The sequence below is a fragment of the Ranitomeya variabilis genome, chromosome 2 (assembly GCF_051348905.1).
Source record: "Ranitomeya variabilis isolate aRanVar5 chromosome 2, aRanVar5.hap1, whole genome shotgun sequence".
Taxonomy (NCBI): Eukaryota; Metazoa; Chordata; class Amphibia; order Anura; family Dendrobatidae; genus Ranitomeya; species Ranitomeya variabilis.
In genome coordinates this window covers 398,780,382-398,802,639 of record NC_135233.1, presented here as the reverse complement: position 1 = coordinate 398,802,639, position 22,258 = coordinate 398,780,382, and the positions used below count along the sequence as shown (strand labels likewise).

Below are 22,258 nucleotides of genomic sequence, written 5' to 3'. Positions count from 1 at the left end.
AACAGCGGCAGGACAGTCAGTCTCAGGCGGGCTGTCTCACTTAAATCACCTATGCAGTCTTGGGGGGCAACTTGTGGAGAGGGGCGACTCTAGGGTCCCGGAAGAGCTCCGAGCCTACCCGTCAAACGGGTGCCGTCCCAACCAGAACACCAGGGAGGGACGGAGGATTAGCAGAACATCATCTAATCGAGTTGTGAGGGAACTTAAGAAACAGACACAACAGTTGTGGGGACTTTCTGTAAGCACAGCAGGGAAGGACCACAACACATAGTGCTAGAAGGAAGGCACAGATTTCCACCTGTGAAGAGAACTCTGGAGGTGCCATTGGGCCGGCCGGACTTGCGCAGCCTGGTTATCCGGATTCCGGACTGAGGACCCAGAGATCTTCAGTAAAGAGGTAAAGAGACTGCAACCTGGTGTCCTCGTTATTTACTGCACCGCACCACTACAGCCTCACCACCACCTCCACTATCATCATCATCCATTTACACCGATTCCCACCATTCTACTGTGCGCCCCTCGGCAGGGTCACGGACCGGGGCCTAGCCACCATGACAACCCCAGAGCAGAGACCCGCAGGCCCGGTACCGGGTACCCCTCGGCCCTGCGGCGGTGGGGGCGCTACACATCACTATAGGAGGGTCCAGCAATAATGAGCAGAGCAGGGTGTGGGTGCAGATGGCCTGACACTGACTTGTGCACCTTCATTCTTCTGGTCCGAGACACCAGCAATTGCTATGTATATAGTTCCACCAATATTTTTCCCCTATCTCTACTATTAATACATTTCTGGAGGAGTTTCAATCTGGGATAAGGTGACCCCTTTCTGCCAGAGGGCTACATAGGGGGTCATATTGACCGGCATTCCATAACATTTCTAGAAAGCCTGCTCTACCACTACAGAAAGAAGAAATATGTTCCAGGGATCTGGTGGGAATTTCATCCCCCAAGAACCGCGAACTAGGAATGCCCTCTGTCTTATTTACAGAAGGCAAAGACTTCCGGGATCTATAAATTTGTTACTTGTATCAATCTGCTTTTTGTTTGTTGCAATTGGAAACATTTTGAGATCTTGATTGTAGTTTCAAATGTCAAGAAAGAATCATTACAATAAAATGAGTTTGTCCCCAGCTCTTTCTGGTGGTTGTAATATGGCGGCATTTTACTGTCTGTGTGACCACAATGTGCAAACTTTCTGTGATTAACTTAAACCAAACTTAAATGTCTTGGATTCCAAAACTGTTCCACCCCTATGAACAGGCTGTTCATAATATTGTAGATCTGCACCCAGGGCCACCATCAGGGCTTACAGCCATTACTACAGTATGGGGCCCGGTGATGAGGAGCAAAAAGGGGGGCCCGAGCACGCTAGCAGCCTGGTCCGCACTCCGCTTGGGTCCCCCTGACATTTCATTCAGGCTGCCGAACGCCAACAACACTGTGGTGTAATGCAGCGCAAATGAGCGCTGTAGCCTTAAGCCGCGGCCCGGGCCCGGTGAATCATGGGCCAGTTCGTGACGTCACACGCTGCCCTGCTCCACTTCCTCATTCCGGAGCAGAGCAGGGTGCGGTGTGCCACATGGCTGTGGACGGCAGAGCAGACGGCGGAGCAGAAGAGGCGGGGGACCACTGGACGACGAGGGACCGGACGAGGTGACGGGGGAAACTGCCAGGATAAGCCGAGGTCGACGTGCAGGCTGCAGACCGGACGAGCAGGTGGAGGCGGCGGGCGAGCAGGGTAAGTACCGTGAGGCGTGACCTGACTCTAGACTCAGCCCACATTCAGACAGGGTCCGGGGGAAAGGGGGTTTGCTGCCCGGATTCAAACAGGGCCCGGGGGTGGGGGGGTTTGCTGCCCGGATTCAAACAGGGCCCGGGGGTGGGGGGGTTTGCTGCCCGGATTCAAAAGGGGTGGGGGGGGCTGCTGCACATTCCAACAAGGCACAGGTGGTCCGTCTGCATTGCATCGGGGGGGGGTCACATTCCAACAAGGCCCAGGTGGTACACATATAAAATATCCTTGCGTCCGTAACGACCCGACCTATAAAATTGTTCCACTAGTTAACCCCTTTAGTGAACACCATTAAAAAAAGGCTAAAATAAATGCTTATCCAAAAGACGTATATAAATAACCATGGTACTGCTGAAAACGTCATCTTGCGCCGCAAAAAACAAGCTGCCATACAGCTCCATCACTGGAAAAATAAAAAAGTTTTAGTCCTCAGAATAAAGCGATGCTAAAATAATTATTTTTTCTATAAAATAGTTTTTATTGTATAAAAGCGCCAAAACATAAAAATATGATATAAATGAGGTATTGCTGTAACCGTACTGACCAGAAGAATAAAACTGCTTTATCCATTTTACCACACGTGGAACGGTATAAACGCCCCACCCAAAAGAAATTCATGAATTGCTGGTTTTTGTTCATTAATCATTATGCCTCCCAAAAATTGGAATAAAAAGCAATCAAAAAATGTCATGTGCCCGAAAATGTTACCAATAAAAACATCGACTTGTCCCGCAAAAAGAAAACCTCACATGACTCTGGACCAAAATATGGAAAAATTATAGCTCTCAATGTGGAGACGCAAAAACTATTTTTTGCAATAAAAAGCGATCTTTTAGAATGTGACAGCTGCCAAACATAAAAACCCACTAAAAATAGTAAATCAAACCCTCCTTTATCACCCGCTTAATTAGGGAAAAATAATAAAATAAGAAAAATGTATTTATTTCCACCTTCCCATTAGGATAAGAGTTGGGGCTATAGTTGGGGTTGGGGCTATAGTTGGGGTTGGGGCTATGGTTAGGGATGTGTTGGGTTTAGGGTTGGAGTTAGGATTGGGGGTTTCCACTGTTTAGGCACATCAGGGCTCTCCAAACGCGACATGGCGTCCGATCTCAATTCCAGCCAATTCTGCGTTGAAAAAGTCAAACGGCGCTCCTTCCCTTCCCAGCTCTGCCATGCACGCAAACAGGGGTTTACTCCAGCATATCGAGTGTCAGCGTACTCAGGACAAATGTCACAACAACTTTTGGGGTCAAATTTCTCCTGTTAGCCTTGGTAAGATAAAAAAATTGGGGCAAAAATAATTTTTTTGAAAAAATAAGATTTTTTATCTTCATGGCTCTACATTATAAACTTCTGTCAAGCAATTGGGGGATCAAAGTGCTCACTACACATCTAGATAAGTTCCTTAGAGCCGGGGGTCTACTTTCCTGTAGCTATTACTGACCATGGGAACATTGCCTAAAGAGTTTTGGAGTTATTACTGCTATAAAAGTGAGTAAAATAAATAAATGGGGGGTGATCACCCCTTTACTCTTGACTCCTTTTTAATTTATTTTCTTTTTTTATATAATCAGTTAAGTTTTGAGGTGTATTTAATTTCTATAATTTATAGTTAATTTTTGGTAGTGTATAACCAGTGATTATATATGCAATAATATACACCTTCCATTTATTTATTTGGTTGGCAGGCTGAGGTGGCAGAGGTGGGCAGGCTGAGATGACCATTATTCTTGACTGGGTGGAAGGTGTGGCGGCAACTTCAGCTGTGTGAGTAAATAACAAGTCCATGTATTCATTTGTCCACCATATCAGTACGTGATTGTATGCTACAGTCATTATACAGGCATGATTGGAGACACGGGGAAGAACAAAAGACATGGGGGCATGATTGGAGACACTGGGGGCAGGATTGGAGACAGATCGTGCAGGATCATGGGGCAGGATGGAGACAGATGGGGCAGGATGGGGAGATCATATGGGGCAGAATGGATACTCATGAGTGCAGGATGTGAGAACATATGGCTGGAGCCAGGAATGAGACACACGGGGGCCAGGATGGGGGATATTATTACCATAGGGGCTAATTAAGGGATATTATTACTGCAGTGATGTATTTATTTTATTTTTTGAGTATACTGTTTTAAATGGGGGGGCGGTCCTCTTACTGTGTAGAGTGACACTATGTCGCCTTTTTTTCTTCATGTGGTGCAATGTAGAAGTTGGGAAAAATTAAGTAATGTGTTCTGCAAGCGGAGCTCGAGATAACTGTGTTATTTCCTGCAGAGACGAGTCCTGGCTGGAAGAAGTGACGGCGGTCTGTGCTGGATGAAAGTTGAAAGATGAAGGACTTCACCTAGAGACGTCACTGGTGAATCAGTGTTTATTACCTATACACTGACACTATACACTGTATACTATATACAGAGGTCCTGTGTATAATGCCACCAGTGATCACTGGATTACCTATACATTATATACAGAGCTCCTGTGTATAATATCACCAGTGATCACTGTATTACCTGTACACAGACACTGCATACTAAGTACAGATCTCCTGTGTATAATGGCACTGATGGTGATGTTATTGTGGTTTTTTTTTATTACTGATCAGTATTGTAGTATTCAGTCACTTTGTGGTGGTAATATGTGGTCTGGTCATGGTGCAGTATTTGTCCCTTGTATGTGCTATTTGGTCTCTATGTGATAATAATATGGTGTCTGGTCATGGTGTTGTGGTATTTGTCCCTTGTATGTGATATTATTTGATCACTGTGGTGGTAATATGTGGTCTTGACATGGTATAGCGGGTTTTTGTTCCTTGTATGTGATATTATTGGTCATTTTAAAAATTGAAAAATAAATAAAAATATACCTAAATTGTATTGCATATTTTAACAAATATTTAATAGGTTACAGCAGAGTAGGGCCTGGCTAAAAGTGTCTACGTAGTGTTATGGTGGCGGCTTAAAAAATCTTTTGGCCAAAACAAAAGCTGCCGGCTGTATGTGTGATCTGGTGATGGGAACTGTTAATGTGTGATAGGTGAGAAGTGGAGTTTTTCCAAGAGAGAGCGGTGGGACTGTGGACAGTTCAAGGGGTGCAGCGTGGAGGCGGGGCTGGGGTTGAGCCTGGGCGGAGTCTCAAGGGGCCCCGAAAAATTGGCCAGTATGGGGCCCCGAAATTTCTAGTGGCAGCCCTGTCTGCACCATTCACTTCAATGAAGCCGACCTGTAATACAAAAGAGACTTTGACGTGCATTCACACTGCAATTTGTTTGCTGTGATTGCTAAAAAAATTATTGTAATTTATTGCTATTTTGGGAGGTGGAAAATCCATGGCATTTTGTAGCAGATTTGATGAGATAGTAACAAGATCTGACAGCATTGTGCAAGCCGACGTTTAGAGGCTTTTTCTGAAGTTGTCTGCTGAGCAGCTCACAGCTCTGCAGTCTCCTTGCTTCATGGTTTCTGGGGGGCAGAGCTTGAAAAAAAATATCATACAGGAAAAACACTAATAAAGCGGACACAGAGAGAAAAACTGATGGCACTCGTACTGTTTTTTGCATACTGGAACAATTGCTGATGTCTAAAGCTCGTTGTCAAAGAAAATAGCAAAAGCTACAACCCCTGAACACGCTCTATATTGTCCCTATGACACACTGACCACGGTCACGGTGCACAGGATGTTGTAGTTTTACATCTGGACATAATTACTGCACATAATTCATCCGTGATTAGAGAATTAGTTCCTCAAAAAAAAAGTGAATTTCAGAACATCAGAAAATTATAAAATTAATTTTGCACCTTGTTCCCCTGGCTCGATAAATGACATTCTTATAGCAGAAGTCAACACATTAATTCTTGTCAATGGAGCTGGAGTCTCAGATTGCTGAGTGAGGTATTGTGAACAAATCTTCCAGTGAAAAGTGTAATACGGCAGCAAAACAGCTGACTAGTGATCGACGCCATGAAACTGCACTGGAACATGCAGCATAAACTAAGTTATATTAGGAAATACACAGTATCAGATTCATTACCAAATAAACTACTATTATCGCTCCATAGAAGCAATATCATAGAAGTTATAATCCGGTACATAGGGGCAGTATTATAGTAGTTACGGTATATTCTTGTACATAGGGGCAGTATTACAGTAGTTACAGTTAGGTCCATATATATTTGGACAGAGACAACATTTTTCTAATTTTGGTTATAGACATTACCACAATGAATTTTAAACAAAACAATTCAGATGCAGTTGAAGTTCTGACTTTCAGCTTTCATTTGAGGGTATCCACATTAAAATTGGATGAAGGGTTTAGAAGTTTCAACTCCTTAACAGGTGCCACCCTGTTTTTAAAGGGACCAAAAGTAATTGGACAAGATTCAATAATTTTTAATGAAATGTTCATTTTTAGTACTTGGTTGAAAACCCTTTGTTTGCAATGGCTGCCTGAAGTCTTGAACTCATGGACATCACCAGACGCTGTGTTTCCTCCTTTTTGATGCTCTGCCAGGCCTTCACTGCGGTGGTTTTCAGTTGCTGTTTGTTTGTGGGCCTTTCTGTCTGAAGTTTAGTCTTTAACAAGTGAAATGCATGCTCAATTGGGTTGAGATCAAGTGACTGACTTGGCCATTCAAGAATATTCCACTTCTTTGCTTTAATAAACTCCTGGGTTGCTTTAGCTTTATGTTTTGGGTCAGTGTCAATCTGTAGTATGAAATGACGACCAATCAGTTTGGCTGCATTTGGCTGGCTCTGAGCACACAGTATGGCTCTGAATACCTCAGAATTAATTCGGCTGCTTCTGTCCTGTGTCACATCATCAATAAACACTAGTGACCCAGTGCCACTGGCAGCCATGCATGCCCAAGCCATCACACTGCCTCCGCCATGTTTTACAGATAATGTGGTATGCTTTGGACCGTGAGCTGTACCACGCCTTCGCCATACTTTTCTCTTTCCATCATTCTGGTAGAGGTTGATCTTGGTTTCATCTGTCCAAAGAATGTTCTTCCGGAACTGTGCTGGCTTTTTTAGATGTTTTTTAGCAAAGTCCAGTCTAGCCTTTTTATTCTTGATGCTTATGAGTGGCTTGCACCGTACAGTGAACCCTCTGTATTTACTTTCATGCAGTCTTCTCTTTATGGTAGATTTGGATATTGATACACCGACCTCCTGGAGAGTGTTGGTCACTTGGTTGGCTGTTGTGAAGGGGTTTCTCTTCACCATGGAGATTATTCTGCGATCATCCACCACTGTTGTCTTCTGTGGGTGCCCAGGTATTTTTTCATTGATGAGTTCACCAGTGCTTTCTTTCTTTCTCAGGATGTACCAAGCTGTAGATTTTGCCACTCCTAATAATGTAGCAATTTCTCGGATGGGTTTTTTCTGTTTTCGCAGCTTAAGGATGGCTTGTTTCACCTGCATGGAGAGCTCCTTTGACCGCATGTTTACTTAACAGCAAAACCTTTCAAATGCAAGCACCACACCTCAAATCAACTCCAGGCCTTTTATCTGCTTAATTGAGAATTACATATTGAAGGGATTGCCCACACCTCTCCATGAAATACCCTTGGAGTCAATTGTCCAATTACTTTTGGTCCCTTTAAAAACAGGGTGGCACAGGTTAAGGAGCTGAAACTCCTAAACCCTTCATCCAATTTTAATGTGGATACCCTCAAATGAAAGCTGAAAGTCTGAACTTCAACTGCATCTGAATTGTTTTGTTTAAAATTCATTGTGGTAATGTCTATAACCAAAATTAGAAAAATGTTGTCTTTGTCCAAATATATATGGACCTAACTGTATATTCTTGTACATGGGGCAGTAGTACAGTAGTTATATTCTTGTACATAGGGGCAGTATTATAGTAGTTATATTCTTGTACATAGGGGTAGTATTATAGTAGTTATATTCTTGTACATAGGGGCAGTATTATAGTAGTTATATTCTTGTACATAGGGGCAGTATTATAGTAGTTATATTCTTGTACATAGGCGCAGTATTATAGTAGTTATATTCTTATACATAGGGGCAGTATTATAGTAGTTATATTCTTGTACATAGGGGCAGTATTATAGTAGTTATATTCTTGTACATAGGAGCAGTATTATAGTAGTTATATTCTTGTACATAGGATCAGTACTATAGTAGTTATATTCTTATACATAGGGGCAGTATTATAGTAGTTATATTCTTGTATATAGGAGAGGATAGACGTGTGTTTGTGAGCTCCCAGCAGGGCGGAGGCATGGCTTCTGACCCAGGTGGAGGGGAGGGAAGCTGGGCTGATGATCCAGGGGAAGCTCCCAGCCTGGAGTGTGGCCAGCAGCATGGACCTGATGGTAATGGAAACCTGGAAATGGTGGCTGGTGAGTCTTCTAAACCTGCTTGTTATGTTGCCCGAATGAGTGCTAAAGTTACAAGACAAAGCATTATTAAGCTGGAATTGCAAATCTGCAAATTAAAAGATGAAATTCACAATGAGACTGATCCAAAGATAAAACTGATGAAAAGTGAGAGCCTGGATGACTGCAGACGAGAGCTGGCCATTCGGAAAGAAAACCTGGACAAAGATGTAAACTCTGTGCCCAGAAAGGTAACTTGGGCTAAGGAGAAAAAAAGGGGATCCAGAGCCCAGAAGGAGAGTAGAAAAAGTAAAAGTTTAATTGGTAAAAAGGACATTAAAAATAAAACTGTGCAGAGTGTGGAGCAAGGAAGTCCAGAAAGAAATGCAGCCCCCATATCAGCCGCACAATGTGAGGGGTCTGAGGCAGCAGATAATGCAGGGATCGCTGCAGAGCAGGGCCGGACTGGGACTAAAATTCAGCCCTGGCATTTGAAGTTACACAGGCCCACTTGTCACATGGTGACTGTATAATATCTTTGTACACTTGTAGGCAGGGCCGGTTTTAGGCAAAGTGGGGCCCTAGGCAAAGTTTAAAATGGGTCCCCAAATGCTAACATATTGCACATCACACAGAAGCCTTTCTGTTGTATTTACGTGCGCTGAGTTCAGGCCGCTAAACGAGTTTGATCGACAATACTGAAGTTGTTCAACGCTTGTTTCCCGGCCTCTTTCCACCAGCTGAGGAATAATGATGAGACAGAACGATCACTAATAGATCACCATACAGTATCATGTTTTCAGCAGCACATCTACAGTTTACACTGGCAATGTGCTGCTGACAACAAGGCTTTTTGTTCCAGCAAAAACAATCCGAATATGCAGCATTTTACTTGTTTAGTAAAATACACCCCATAGTCCTCCATATATTATAATGTGCTCCATAGTCCTCCATATAGTATAATACACTCCCTATAGTCCTCCATATATTAAAATACACTGCTCAGTCCTCCACATAGTATAATACACTCCTCATAGTCCTCCATATAGCATAATACAATCCTCATAGTCCTCCATATAGCATAATACAATCCTCATAGTGCTCCATATAGTATAATGCACCGCCACAGTCATCCATGTAGTACAATTCACTTCCCATAGTATAATGCACCCCATAGTTCTTCATATAGTCTAACGTATTCCCCATAGTCCTCGATACAGTATAATGCAGCCCACATATAGTATAATGCAGCCACCCCAGAGTATAATGCAGCCACCCCAGAGTATAATGCAGCCACCCCAGAGTATAATGCAGCCACCCCACAGAGTATAATGCAGCCACCCCAGAGTATGTAACCCCCATAGAATATAATACAGCCCACCTCCCCATAATATATAATGTAGCCCCCCATAGAATATAATGCAGCCCCCCATAGTATATAACGCAGCCTCCCCCATAGAATATAATATACCCCCACAATAGTATATAACACAGCCACATAGTACATAACATGGCCTCCCCCATAGAATATAATATACTCCCCATAGTATATAGCAAAGCCCGCATATTATATAGCACAAACCGCATAGTATACAGCACAGCCTGCATACTATAGCACAGCTCGCATAGTAGATAACACAGCCCACACAGCAGTATTCAGCACAGACCACACAGTAGTATACAGCACAGACCACACAGTAGTATACAGCACAGCCCACGTAGAAGTATACAGCACAGTCCACACAGTAGTATACAGCACAGCCCACAGAGTAATATATACAGCACAGCCCACAAAGTAATATATACAGCACAGCCCACAAAGTAATATATACAGCACAGCCCACAGAGAACTATATACAGCACAGCCCACAGAGAACTATATACAGCACAGCCCACAGAGAACTATATAAAGCACAGCCCAGAGTACTATATACAGCACAGCCCAGAGAGTACTATATACAGCACAGCCCAGAGAGTACTATATACAGCACAGCCCAGAGAGTACTATATACAGCACAGCCCACAGAGTACTATATACAGCACAGCCCACAGAGTACTATACACAGCACAGCCCACAGAGTACTATATACAGCACAGCCCACAGAGTACTATATACAGCACAGCCCACAGAGTACTATATACAGCACAGCCCACAGAGTACTATATACAGCACAGCCCACAGAGTACTATATACAGCACAGCCCACAGAGAACTATATACAGCACACAGTAGTATACAGCACAGAGCACAGCCCACAGAGAACTATATACAGCCCACAGTAGTATACAGCACAGAGCACAGCCCACAGAGAACTATATACAGCACAGCCCACAGAGAACTATATACAGCCCACAGTAGCATACAGCACAGAGCACAGCCCACAGATAACTATATACAGCCCACAGTAGTATACAGCACAGAGCACAGCCCACAGAGAACTATATACAGCACAGAGCACAGCCCACAGAGAACTATATACAGCCCACAGTAGCATACAGCACAGAGCACAGCCCACAGATAACTATATACAGCCCACAGTAGTATACAGCACAGAGCACAGCCCACAGAGAACTATATATAGCACAGAGCACACAGTAGTATACAGCACAGAGCACAGCCCACAGAGAACTATATACAGCCCACAGCAGTATACAGCACAGAGCACAGCCCACAGAGAACTATATACAGCCCACAGTGGTATACAGCACAGAGCACAGCCCACAGAGAACTATATACAGCCCACAGTGGTATACAGCACAGAGCACAGCCCACAGAGAACTATATACAGCCCACAGCAGTATACAGCACAGAGCACAGCCCACAGAGAACTATATATAGCACAGAGCACACAGTAGTATACAGCACAGAGCACAGCCCACAGAGAACTATATACAGCCCACAGTAGTATACAGCACAGAGCACAGCCCACAGAGAACTATATACAGCCCACAGCAGTATACAGCACAGAGCACAGCCCACAGAGTACTATATATAGCACAGAGCACACAGTAGTATACAGCACAGAGCACAGCCCACAGAGAACTATATACAGCCCACAGTAGTATACAGCACAGAGCACAGCCCACAGAGAACTATATACAGCCCACAGCAGTATACAGCACAGAGCACAGCCCACAGAGTACTATATATAGCACAGAGCACACAGTAGTATACAGCACAGAGCACAGCCCACAGAGAGCTATATACAGCCCACAGTAGTATACAGCACAGAGCACAGCCCACAGAGAACTATATACAGCCCACAGTAGTATACAGCACAGAGCACAGCCCACAGAGAACTATATACAGCCCACAGCAGTATACAGCACAGAGCACAGCCCACAGAGAACTATATACAGCCCACAGCAGTATACAGCACAGAGCACAGCCCACAGAGAACTATATACAGCCCACAGTAGCATACAGCACAGAGCACAGCCCACAGAGAACTATATACAGCCCACAGTAGTATACAGCACAGAGCACAGCCCACAGAGAACTATATACAGCCCACAGCAGTATACAGCACAGAGCACAGCCCACAGAGAACTATATACAGCCCACAGCAGTATACAGCACAGAGCACAGCCCACAGAGAACTATATACAGCCCACATCTCTTCTCTTCCTCCCCTCACCTCCTCCGAGAATGGCCCCACAGTCCAGAAAAAAAAAAACTCTCCTCACCTCTCCTCGTGCCCAGCGTTGCTTCCTGGTTCCTGCTCCTGTCTCAGCAGCTGCAGTCTGCCCGGGACACAGCAGGTGCGCGATGATATGACATCATCGCGCACCCGCAGTGTCAGAGGCAGAGCGGGGAATGATGGGAGAGGAGCGTCTGTAGACGCTCTCCTCCATCATTGCATTCAACTGTACCGGCGTCTATACGCCGGTATAGTTGAATGCGACGGCGGGGGCAGCGGATTGAGCGGCCCACCACTGGCACCGGCCCTTCTGGCATTTGCCAGAAGTGCCCTATGGCCAGTCCGGCCCTGCTGCAGAGGAAAGTGTGTCAGCAAACGAGGGGTTAACTGCAGTGCCCTCTATATGCAGCAATGAAGTGAGCACAGCTCCTGTGTATGATGAAGAAAGTGCCCCCTGTACTGACTTTGTGTGTGAGACCCCGCTAAGTGCTGTGTGTGAGACCCCGCTCACTGGTGCTTGCCTGCCTGCAACAGATACAAACATTATAATGGAGTCTGAACCCTCCATGTCAGTGAATGGAGAAAATGTTGTAGATCAGTCAGCGGTAATGGAGTCTATATCATGCATGTCAGTGAATGGAGACCACACTGCAGTAATAATGGACTGTGAGACGTCAGTAGTAATGAACTCTAAACCCTTCATGTCAGTGAATGGAGACTGCATTGTACAACAATCAGTAGTGGATCTGGATGTTTTAGCAGCACAAACAGGTGTCAGCAGGGCCGGACTTAGCCCAAAAGGCACCCTGTGCGAGACTGCAGGACGGCGCCCCCCCCCCTCCAAACTTTGAAAGAAAACAATAACTCTTTAATATTCACAACAACACGTTTACTTAGAAAACTTGTGTTTCCCTGCAAAACACTTGAAGAAACACTAATATTGCAATAACGGGAATTATAAAGTGCTTTAAAGCGGACCAAAAGGAAAAAATGACGCTTGGTCCAAAGCCATATGGGCTGACAGCCAGAGTGCAGAGCGGCGGCCTGCAAGGCCAAACACCGCCCTGCACTCTGATTGGCTGTCAGCCCAACGCTGACAGCCAATCGGAGTGCAGAGATGATGGCCAGCATGGAGAAGAGTTCCGGACGGGTGGCAGCAGGTCGGGTGCCGTGCGGACCAAGAGTCATTCTATGACTTTTGATCCACCTTAATACTAAATAAAATATCTTAAAATATCAAATATAAATAATATAATAAATATGCAACATACATGAGAAAAACTGTCATTAAATATGTGCACAATTTTCAACCTTCAAGACAAAAAAATAAAAATAAAGTGCACTATACTGTAATCCAGCAACAACAAGAACATAATAACGTGCTACATAAACTGATTTAAAAAGCAACTTTCCGTGCTTTTACTTTGGCAAACTCATCAATAGTTTCATTTAAGTCTAGAGATGCCAACACATCATTTTCAATTGACAAGACTGCAAGTGAGGATAACCTGCTCTCTGTCATAGTGGACCTTAAATATGTCTTAATGAGCTTAAGTTTTGAAAAACTGCGCTCTCCTGAGGCCACAGAAATCGGGATGGTGCACAGAATCTGAAGTGCAGTCCAGGTTTGTGGAAAGTGCTCTGTAAGGCTACGTTCACATTTGCGGTCCTCGCCGCAGCGTCGGGCGCCGCAGCGGCGCCGCATGCGTCATGCGCCCCTATATTTAACATGGGGGCGCATGGACATGCGGCGCACTTGCGTTTTGCGCCGCATGCGTCGCTGCGGCGCCCGCGTCCGGGCGCAGAGGACGCAGCAAGTTGCATTTTTGCTGCGTCCAAATTCAATGAAAAAAACGACGCATGCGGCGCAAAACGCAGCGTTGTGCATGCGTTTTGCTGCGTTTTTATTTGCGTTGTGCGTTGCGGCGCCGACGCTGCGGCGCACAACGCAAATGTGAACGTAGCCTAAACTCATTTTTGGTGAGGAAACCAAGTATCTGCAGCGGAGTCTCAACATCATCAGGGAGCACATTCCGAATGTGCCAGAGTTCATCAGAAAGTTCAGCACCATTTATGTCAGACTTATTGCCATAAGTCAGAGACTTCTGCAGTTCTACACTATGTGCCAACAAGTCTTCCCGTGATTCATGGCTCTTTATATCGTACAAAAAGCCCCATTTTTTATTATGAATACTGAGTTGCTGGAAACGCTCCTCCATTGAATTTAAAGCAGTATCCACCAACACATTGAAGAACTCAACCTTAAATTTCTGCTTTGCATCCACAATTGGTTCATCCCGTCCTTCATAGCTAAAAGTGGGTTTTTTAATTCTAACACGTGAGGTACTCTTAAATATGGGGTCCACACCATTTTCCTCTGCTATATTCTTTGCTCTTTGGAAAGAGCCTTCAAAACCATTCTCCCTGAATTTCTTAAGAAAATCATGGGTTTCTTCAATCATGTCTGCTGCTGTGATGAGGTTGGCGGTCTGGTTTTGCAAAGCTTTGCTCACAATATTGATTTGAAATAATATGTCATACCACACAATTAAGGACACCATGAATTTAAAATTAAGGATATGTTGGGACAACTCTAGAGCATCATGTTTTGTTTTTGGCTCTGTACTGCTGTCTTCAGAAAGGGCAAATAATGCCTCCTGTATACCTGCTAGATTTTGGATCAGTGGTTTGAGGCAGTTTATCCGGCATTCCCATCTTGTGGTACATAGAGGTTTTACAGTAAGACCTGATACATGGTCTGTCAAAACCTTCCATCTCTTGGCTGACCCAGCAAAAATAGTATATACACGCTGAATAATTCCAAACAGGGTTATAGAATCTATGTTAGATTCTGCTGCATCTCCAACCACTAAATTGAGGCTGTGGCATCCACATGGTACAAAAAACGCCCTTGGATTTTTTTTTAGTATGTTGGCTTGAACACCATTATTTTTGCCTGCCATATTGGCACCATTGTCATAGCCCTGGCCACGACAATCATCAATATCTAGCTCTTTGCTAATTAGGAAATTTAAGAATAATATCTGATAATCCTCTACCAGTTGTGTCTGTTACAGCAACATATCCAAGAAAATGTTCCCTGATCTGGCATAACCCAAGTTTAACATCAATAAAACGGATGGTAAAAGACATCTGCTCTTGATGGGCTAGATCAGTTGTACAATCAAGAATTAAGGAATAATACTTTGCCTTTTTGCATCTTTCAAGAATTTCACTAATAACCTTTTTGGCCATCAAATTAATTATTTCATTTTGAATAGTTTTACTACAGTAGTGGTTAGATGTCTCCTTTGACTTGACTCATCGCAGATGTTCTGCCATTACAAAGTCATAATTTCCTAATAACTGTACTATAGCAAGAAAATTTCCATTATTTGCGGTGTATAGACGATCAGAAGATCCTCGAAATGCCAAGTTCCGTTCAGCCAACAACTGAGTAATACGCATGAGTCTTTCCAGTACGTTTCTCCAGTGCTGCTGCTCTTTCTGTATTCTGCTCTGTAACTGATGGTCAATTGTTTTTTTGTTTTTCATGCGAAGCTGAACTTCTATCCACTTTGTTTCTGCTGAGTAATGGTTAATGGAAGTTTCATGGGCCTTTAACATCTGACTCATATGGCTCCAATCCTGTGATCCATCCAATGCAAGTGCCGTACGGGATCTTCTATCAAACAGTTTGCAACAAAAGCAAAATACTTTGTTCAAACTTTTGGAGTACACCAACCACTTTCTTGCTCGTTTCACGCCATTGTCCAAAATTCTAGAGTAAAAGTCCTCTGAAAAATGTCGATTCCTCTCATCTCTCTTAAATTCTATATTTTTAAGTTGCACAGGGCCTGCTTCTACGATTAGATCAATTGATGAAGAATTTAATGTAGGCCAAAGTGCAGGATCTGAGTCAATGATTGCAGAAATTTCACTGCTTTCAGCCTCATCAATGCCCTCCACATGCTGGCATGTGTTATCCCCTTCTGATGTGAGGGCTGGTGTGGTAGACTGATCTTGTTCTACTGCAACCTCATAAACGTCTGCTATGGTAGACTCTTGGTCAACTTCGCTGATCCTAATTTTCAATGACGTTGATGGTTCCCCTGGCTCCAATGGGATTGTATCCATACCACTCCTTATTTCACATTCTTGCTGTGGAATATCTGATGTTGATTCCTCAGCAGTGCTCGGTACATTGGTGCCACCATGTTCAGAAGATTTTTCGAACAGTCTTTTTAAAGACCCTGCTTGCTTTTGATTTGCCTGTTCTGCTAAGGCCTTTCGCTTTCTGTTCTGTGCACCAGATGCTTTCTTAGGGCTCATCTTGCCTGACAAATGTTATTCTTCCCTGAAAAGGTTAGGTGTGGACCAAAAGTCTTATTAGTGCAGTCCACATGCTACTATAACCATCTATCTGCTCATTTAAACCTAAGGTGGCAGAGGTGAGCAGGTGATAAGTAACTAGAAACAAGTAAGCCACTGTACACTGCACAAAGTCTGGGAAGAGTGGGAGGGGGAGAAGGAGAAGAAGGATGGATGAATACATTTAGCAGAGAGGAGCGGGAGGAAGTGAGAGTAGGGTGGCTCCTGAGCAATGCACCTAACCCCCAATTGCCCCCCCGGTTGCCATGGTTAGGTTAGGCACCATAGGGCTATTTTAGCCCCTTCTGCCCTGGACATAGTAGTATGTTACATGGTAGACCCATAGGACGCCTGAAAATCAGGCTAAACACCCTTTTGTGTTCCTAGAGCCATATGCAGTGGCGTACACACCATAGATGCGACGGATGCGGAAGCACCCAGGCCCGTGGCTTGGGGGGGCCCAGTGCCGCCCGCCCGCATCCATGGTGTGTCCTTTTTTTTTATTTTTGCCACAAGCACAGTGCCCAGCCACACAATGGGCCCCACAGCAAAAGGGTCACAGCAATGGTGCCCAGCCACAGTGTCCGGACCCAGTCACAGTGACCGTGCTTGTGGCTGGGCCCCATTGCTGTCGCTGGGCCCTTTTCTTGCGGCTGGTCCCCTTTTTTTGTGGCTGGGCCCCATTGCTGCTGTTGGGCCCCGTGCTTGCTGCTGGGCCCCATTGCTGTGGCTAGGCCCCACCACAAGCACAGTGCCCAGCCACAGCAACAGGGCCCAGCCACACAATGGGCCCCACAGCAAAAGGGTCACAGCAATGGTGCCCAGCCACAGTGTCCGGACCCAGTCACAGCGACCATGCTTGCGGATGGGCCCCTTGCTTGCGGCAACACATAATACGTTTCCAAAATAAAGCTGCACCCCAACCCCACCCCGCCCCCCCCCCCACACACATAATACGTTTCCAAAATAAAGCTGCACCCCAACCCCCCGCCCCCCCCACACATAATACGTTTGCAAAATAAAGCAGCACCCCAACCCCCCCCCCCCGCCCCCCCCCACACACACACTGCAAAAAATAAGGCTGCACCCCAACCCCACCCCCCCCACACACACACCAAAAAATAAGGCTGCACCCCAACCCCACCCCCCCCACACACGCACACTGCAAAAAATAAAGCAAGCGGCACCCCAACCCCCCCCCCCCCACACACACACACACTGCAAAAAATAAAGCAAGCTGCACCCCAACCCCCCCCCAAGCTTTGCTTGGCTGAGTAACAGTTGGCTCCTCAGGTCCACCTCTGCTCTGCTCTTCAGTGCCGGGAAGAGAGCGGCGGGGCACGAGCGGGGACGTGTGGCGTAATCATGTCACACGCTGTGCAGCCGTTCTCTCCCGCCGGGGACAGCAGAAGGCGGAACTAAAGTTCCTCTGCGTGCTGTCCCTGCCCAGCGGGGAGAACGGCTTGCGCGTGTGACATTACGTCACACGCAGAGAGCCGAGCGACAGGGCGGGCGCCGGGCGGGCGGCACTGGGCAGGAGCAGGCGAGCAGCAGATACAGATAGCGCAAATGGCGCGGCGGGGGGCGCCACAAGAGGTGCGGGCGCCCTCAGGCCATTAAGCGTCTACATTGTGATGTAATGTGACATTAATCTGCTGAGCTCAAATGCGCCCCTTGTATGCTAACGAGCCTTGGCGCCCTGTGCGGCCGCACAGGTCGCACAGGGCAAAGGCCGGCCCTGGGTGTCAGTAATCATGGGGCTGGGGAAAGCTCCGGCACTGATCCACCTGCGGCTGGGGAAGGCTCCAGCACTGACCCACCTGCGGCTGGGGAAGGCTCCAGCACTGACCCACCTGCGGCTGGGGAAGGCTCCAGCACTGACCCACCTGCGGCTGGGGAAGGCTCCAGCACTGACCCACCTGCGGCTGGGGAAGGCTCCAGCACTGATCCACCTGTTGGTGGGGAAAGCTCCGGCACTGACCCTTCTGCTGACCAACATCAGTTCAGGAGACTGTTCTCCAATGTTACAAGACCAGTGAACCCTCCACCTCAGAGGAGGAACGCAGTCAGGATAAAGTACACAGGACCAGAGGAGAAGATCCCATCCAGACTCTATATTGGAAAAGTTCTCCTGAAAGAGTTTATGAAGTTTAAGGCGTCTGAGGTCTATGCTCTGATCCATGTCCCATCCAGCAGGATCTATGACATCAGCTTTAAGCTCCAGTGTGATCTAGATATGTTCTGGAACATCTATAATGACACCAGAGGAGATGAGATCTGGGATCATCTTCAGTGTATCCAGCTGTCTAAGCCGCAGGAAATAACGGCCACTGTTCTGTTCCAGTCTGAGGTGGTGGCGCTGGCGGATCTGCAGCACTGGCTGAGCCGGCAGTGCATGGTGAGAAGTCATCCCGCGAAGATCTATGATGAGGAGCATATATGGAATGGAGGATATTCTGTGAAAATCCAGCTTCTACAAGAGAATGGTGTAACCAGACATCTGCCCCACTCCTTCTACCTGGGCTCAGAGCGGGGGATATGCTACTACCCCGGTCAGCCACGTCTGTGCCATAGATGTGGGGGCAGGCACCTCACCATGAACTGTTCTCGTATCACGTGCTCATTGTGTGGACAGTCCGGGCATACAAGGGACACATGCACAGGACCCGTTATCTGTAACTTGTGCTCAGGACGCGGACATACGTTCCGTGATTGCCCGTATGCAGAACATAACAAATATTATGGCCAGACCTCCTTGGAAATGACAGAAAAAGATGTCACCAGAGGTGCAGATGTTGTCAAAGAAGTTGGCACTGATGAGGTGACAAGCCATAGTAGCAGCCAACATGCTCCAAAGACTGAGATATTACTAACGAATGCTGCACTACTAAGACCACCAGCCACTGAAGAAATACCTAAAGTACCACCAGCCACTGAAGAAATACCTAAAGTACCACCAGCCACTGAAGAAATACCTAAAGTACCACCAGCCAGAGCGAAACCATCATCAGCCATTAAAGTAAGATCTAAGCACTGGTCAGCCACTAAAGTAAGGCATAAAATGCCAGTTATTAAAGAGAGACTTAAGGCGTCCAGGAAACCTGTTGCCAAACTGCCCAAGCTTCAGCCCAGCACATCTGTAGAAGCAGATAAATTGTCTGCAGTGTCCACTGTGGATGAGGACGGTTTTGTGACTATAAAAAGAAAAAATGCCTTTGTGGATTCTTCCCGAAAATTCACAACAGTCCAGAAAACCTCTGAGCCTCCATTGTTGGCGATAAGTCCTGGACGTTACAATGTACTGGGAGAAGACAAAGAAGAAGAGGCACAAATGGAGCAAGGTTCTTCATACATCATAGAAAATGCCTCTGATGAGATGGATCCTGATCCTCCCGTGTCCACTAAGAGATGGGGCACTGCAGGTGACAGCAGTGGAAGGAGGAAGAAGACCTCAAAGTCTAAGTAATCAGGATGCGGCTGAGAATAAGCTCCATTAATGTGAACAGTGTGAGGACTGGTAGCCGGCGGCAGGCGATTTACCAGCGTTTGTCTGATGAGAGATCAGATGTCTTCTTCTTGCAGGAGACGTATCTGAAGTGCAATGCCCAGGTGTATGCAGCCAAGAGAAAAAGACCCAGAAGGTCACCTAACTACAGACCTACATATCAAATCCACAGATCGCAACAGCGTACTCCACTACCAGAGTTTCCACCCACCTTCAGTCAAAAGGTCCATACCGAGGTCACAGTACCAACGTGTGAAACGCATCGTCTCTGACGAAGCCACACGTATTCAACGTTTAAATGATATGACCTCCAAATTCAACCAAAGGGGCTATCCCACCTCGTTGCTAAATGAACAACTTAATCCTCAACCCCGCGCTCGCCATACTGACCAACACAAGCGGATTCCCTTTGTACATATGTACCACCCCTTTTCCTTCATTCTCCACAAAAACATCAGGAAACACTGGCCACTACTGTCTGCAGCCTATCCAAACATTTCAGAATTCAAAGCCCCCTTTCTACCATGTTTCAAAAGACCCCGCAATCTTAGGGACAGCCTCGTGAGGGCCGATATAGGCTCTGCACAAACTAAGAAGCCCCTTTTTCTATCTACACCTCGGATGGGCACATTCCCGTGCTTGCATTGTGCCCAGTGTGGGAACGTACAGAAAGGCAGTATCTTCCATCACCCACAATCGGGCAAACAGTACCACATTCGGCAATACTATACGTGTGAGTCTTCCCACGTTATATATTTAATAAAATGCCCGTGTGGCCTGCTATACGTGGGAGAGACCACACAACCAATACGAGACAGGATTTCAAAACATAAGTCCACAATACGGTGTAAAAATCTGCTCCTTCCCATCCCACATCACTTTCACTCTCAGGGACACTCCATCTCCCAAATGAAATTCCAGGTCATTGATTCGGTTCCTCCACCACGACGAGGTGGTGACAGGATATCTCTTTTAAAAAAACGGGAGGCCTATTGGATCCATACGTTAGATACATTAACCCCAAAAGGGTTAAACAGAGATTATGATTTAGTAGCGTTTATATAGATTATGCCTTCTTTTTCATATTGATGTTGCACTAATGGTGTCTTCTCTATTCCTTTAGAGTCGCCTCTACTGATCAGCCGACACCACGTCTCACGAGCACTTTACTATCTGCTGCACCGTGTGTAAGACTGTGCTTTCCTGATATGTCACGCCTATGTATTCTACCTGCCTTTTGCTCCCATGTGACTTTCCCTACATATATTCTCAGGGGCTATATCTTTCCATCATTAGTAGTAGATCTGGTCCCATACGTACATAAGAAACACAATTTGACGTGTCACTATACAGTAATGTCAATTCTGACATCATCACACTTCGCAGCCAGCGTCTCACATTACTGACGTCTCTCCCTGCAATTAGTGGAACGCAGGTCTGATACACTGGAACGCACCTCCATGTTTGTGAGGTCACGTCCGCTCATAGCACACAGAGGGCCCGCCCTACTTCCGGTTTCCGGCGTTCTCACGCCTCCCTAGCGTTCTTTTTATACTGCACGGAGATGGCCTGCCTTAGTCAAGCGGTGGACTCCGCGACAGCAGCGCCACATCAGGGTGAGTTATAGATTCCTTCCAGTTCCTACCCCCATCATCCCTCGTGGGGCACAACCATTTAATGCGGACCCTTATTCCATCACAGGCTGCGCTCATATTTATTCATATTGAACAGGGCCATTCAACCCAGGGGTATGCAAATATATTCTCTTCTGCACACTTATAGCATGCATCTATGTTACACCCTTATCACTGCTTCTCTGAACAATATCCCCACTCACTTTCACAGCAATCCATAATCACAGGGCTATTGTTAGAGACAATACCCACGTCACCAGTCATCATTCTGTGGTACGTATCACACTTCATTTTCTCCACCCTTTGACTGTGCCTACTTGTGTATTTGTCTCTCTGAATGCGATTAATTCATTATGCCATTCTATAACGCCATTTAAATGTATGCCATTTTTTGTATATACTTTATTTAGCACCGGTTATATACCCACTTTTTTGTTATTTGTATATAATTCACAGCAACTGATGAAGGTCAGATTTGTATGACCGAAACGTTTTGTTATCTGCTGTCACTATATCCTCCGCTTGGAACCATTAAAAGACATTTCTATGCAAGTTGAGTGCCAGGTTTTTCTTACAAATATGCAGCCAAGAGAGACTGGAGACTGGGTCCGTCATTCTGGTCCTTCGGGCTGGAGAGAAATGACGGTGTGGGGATCCTCTTTAATACCATGGATGTCCAGGTGGACAGAGTCCTGGAGATTTGTCCGGGCCGCTGTCTGTTGCTGGACTTTACATTGGATTCTATGTATTATAGAGCAATAAACATTTATGCTCCGCAGACTAGGAAAGAGCGGAGGGAATTGTTTGATCACATGAAGCCATATTGCTTTACCTCTAAAGTGTTTATATTGTGTGGGGATTTTAATAATGTCTCTTGTAATGTGGATAGATCCAGCAGTCACAAGAAGCTGCGATATGACGAGACGTTTCTTAATAATCTAATCCAGCAGGCCCATTTAGTAG

General features: G+C 45.7%; 1 long non-coding RNA gene across 1 annotated transcript; it reads left to right on the top strand.

Moving 5' to 3' along the window:
• The first annotated feature begins 3,536 nt into the window (after positions 1-3,536).
• LOC143809515 (uncharacterized) lies at positions 3,537-8,043 on the top strand. Its single transcript, XR_013222309.1, has 3 exons — positions 3,537-3,562; positions 4,079-4,163; positions 8,005-8,043. It is a non-coding gene; the product is annotated as an uncharacterized LOC143809515 (long non-coding RNA).
• The last annotated feature ends 14,215 nt before the right edge of the window (positions 8,044-22,258 follow it).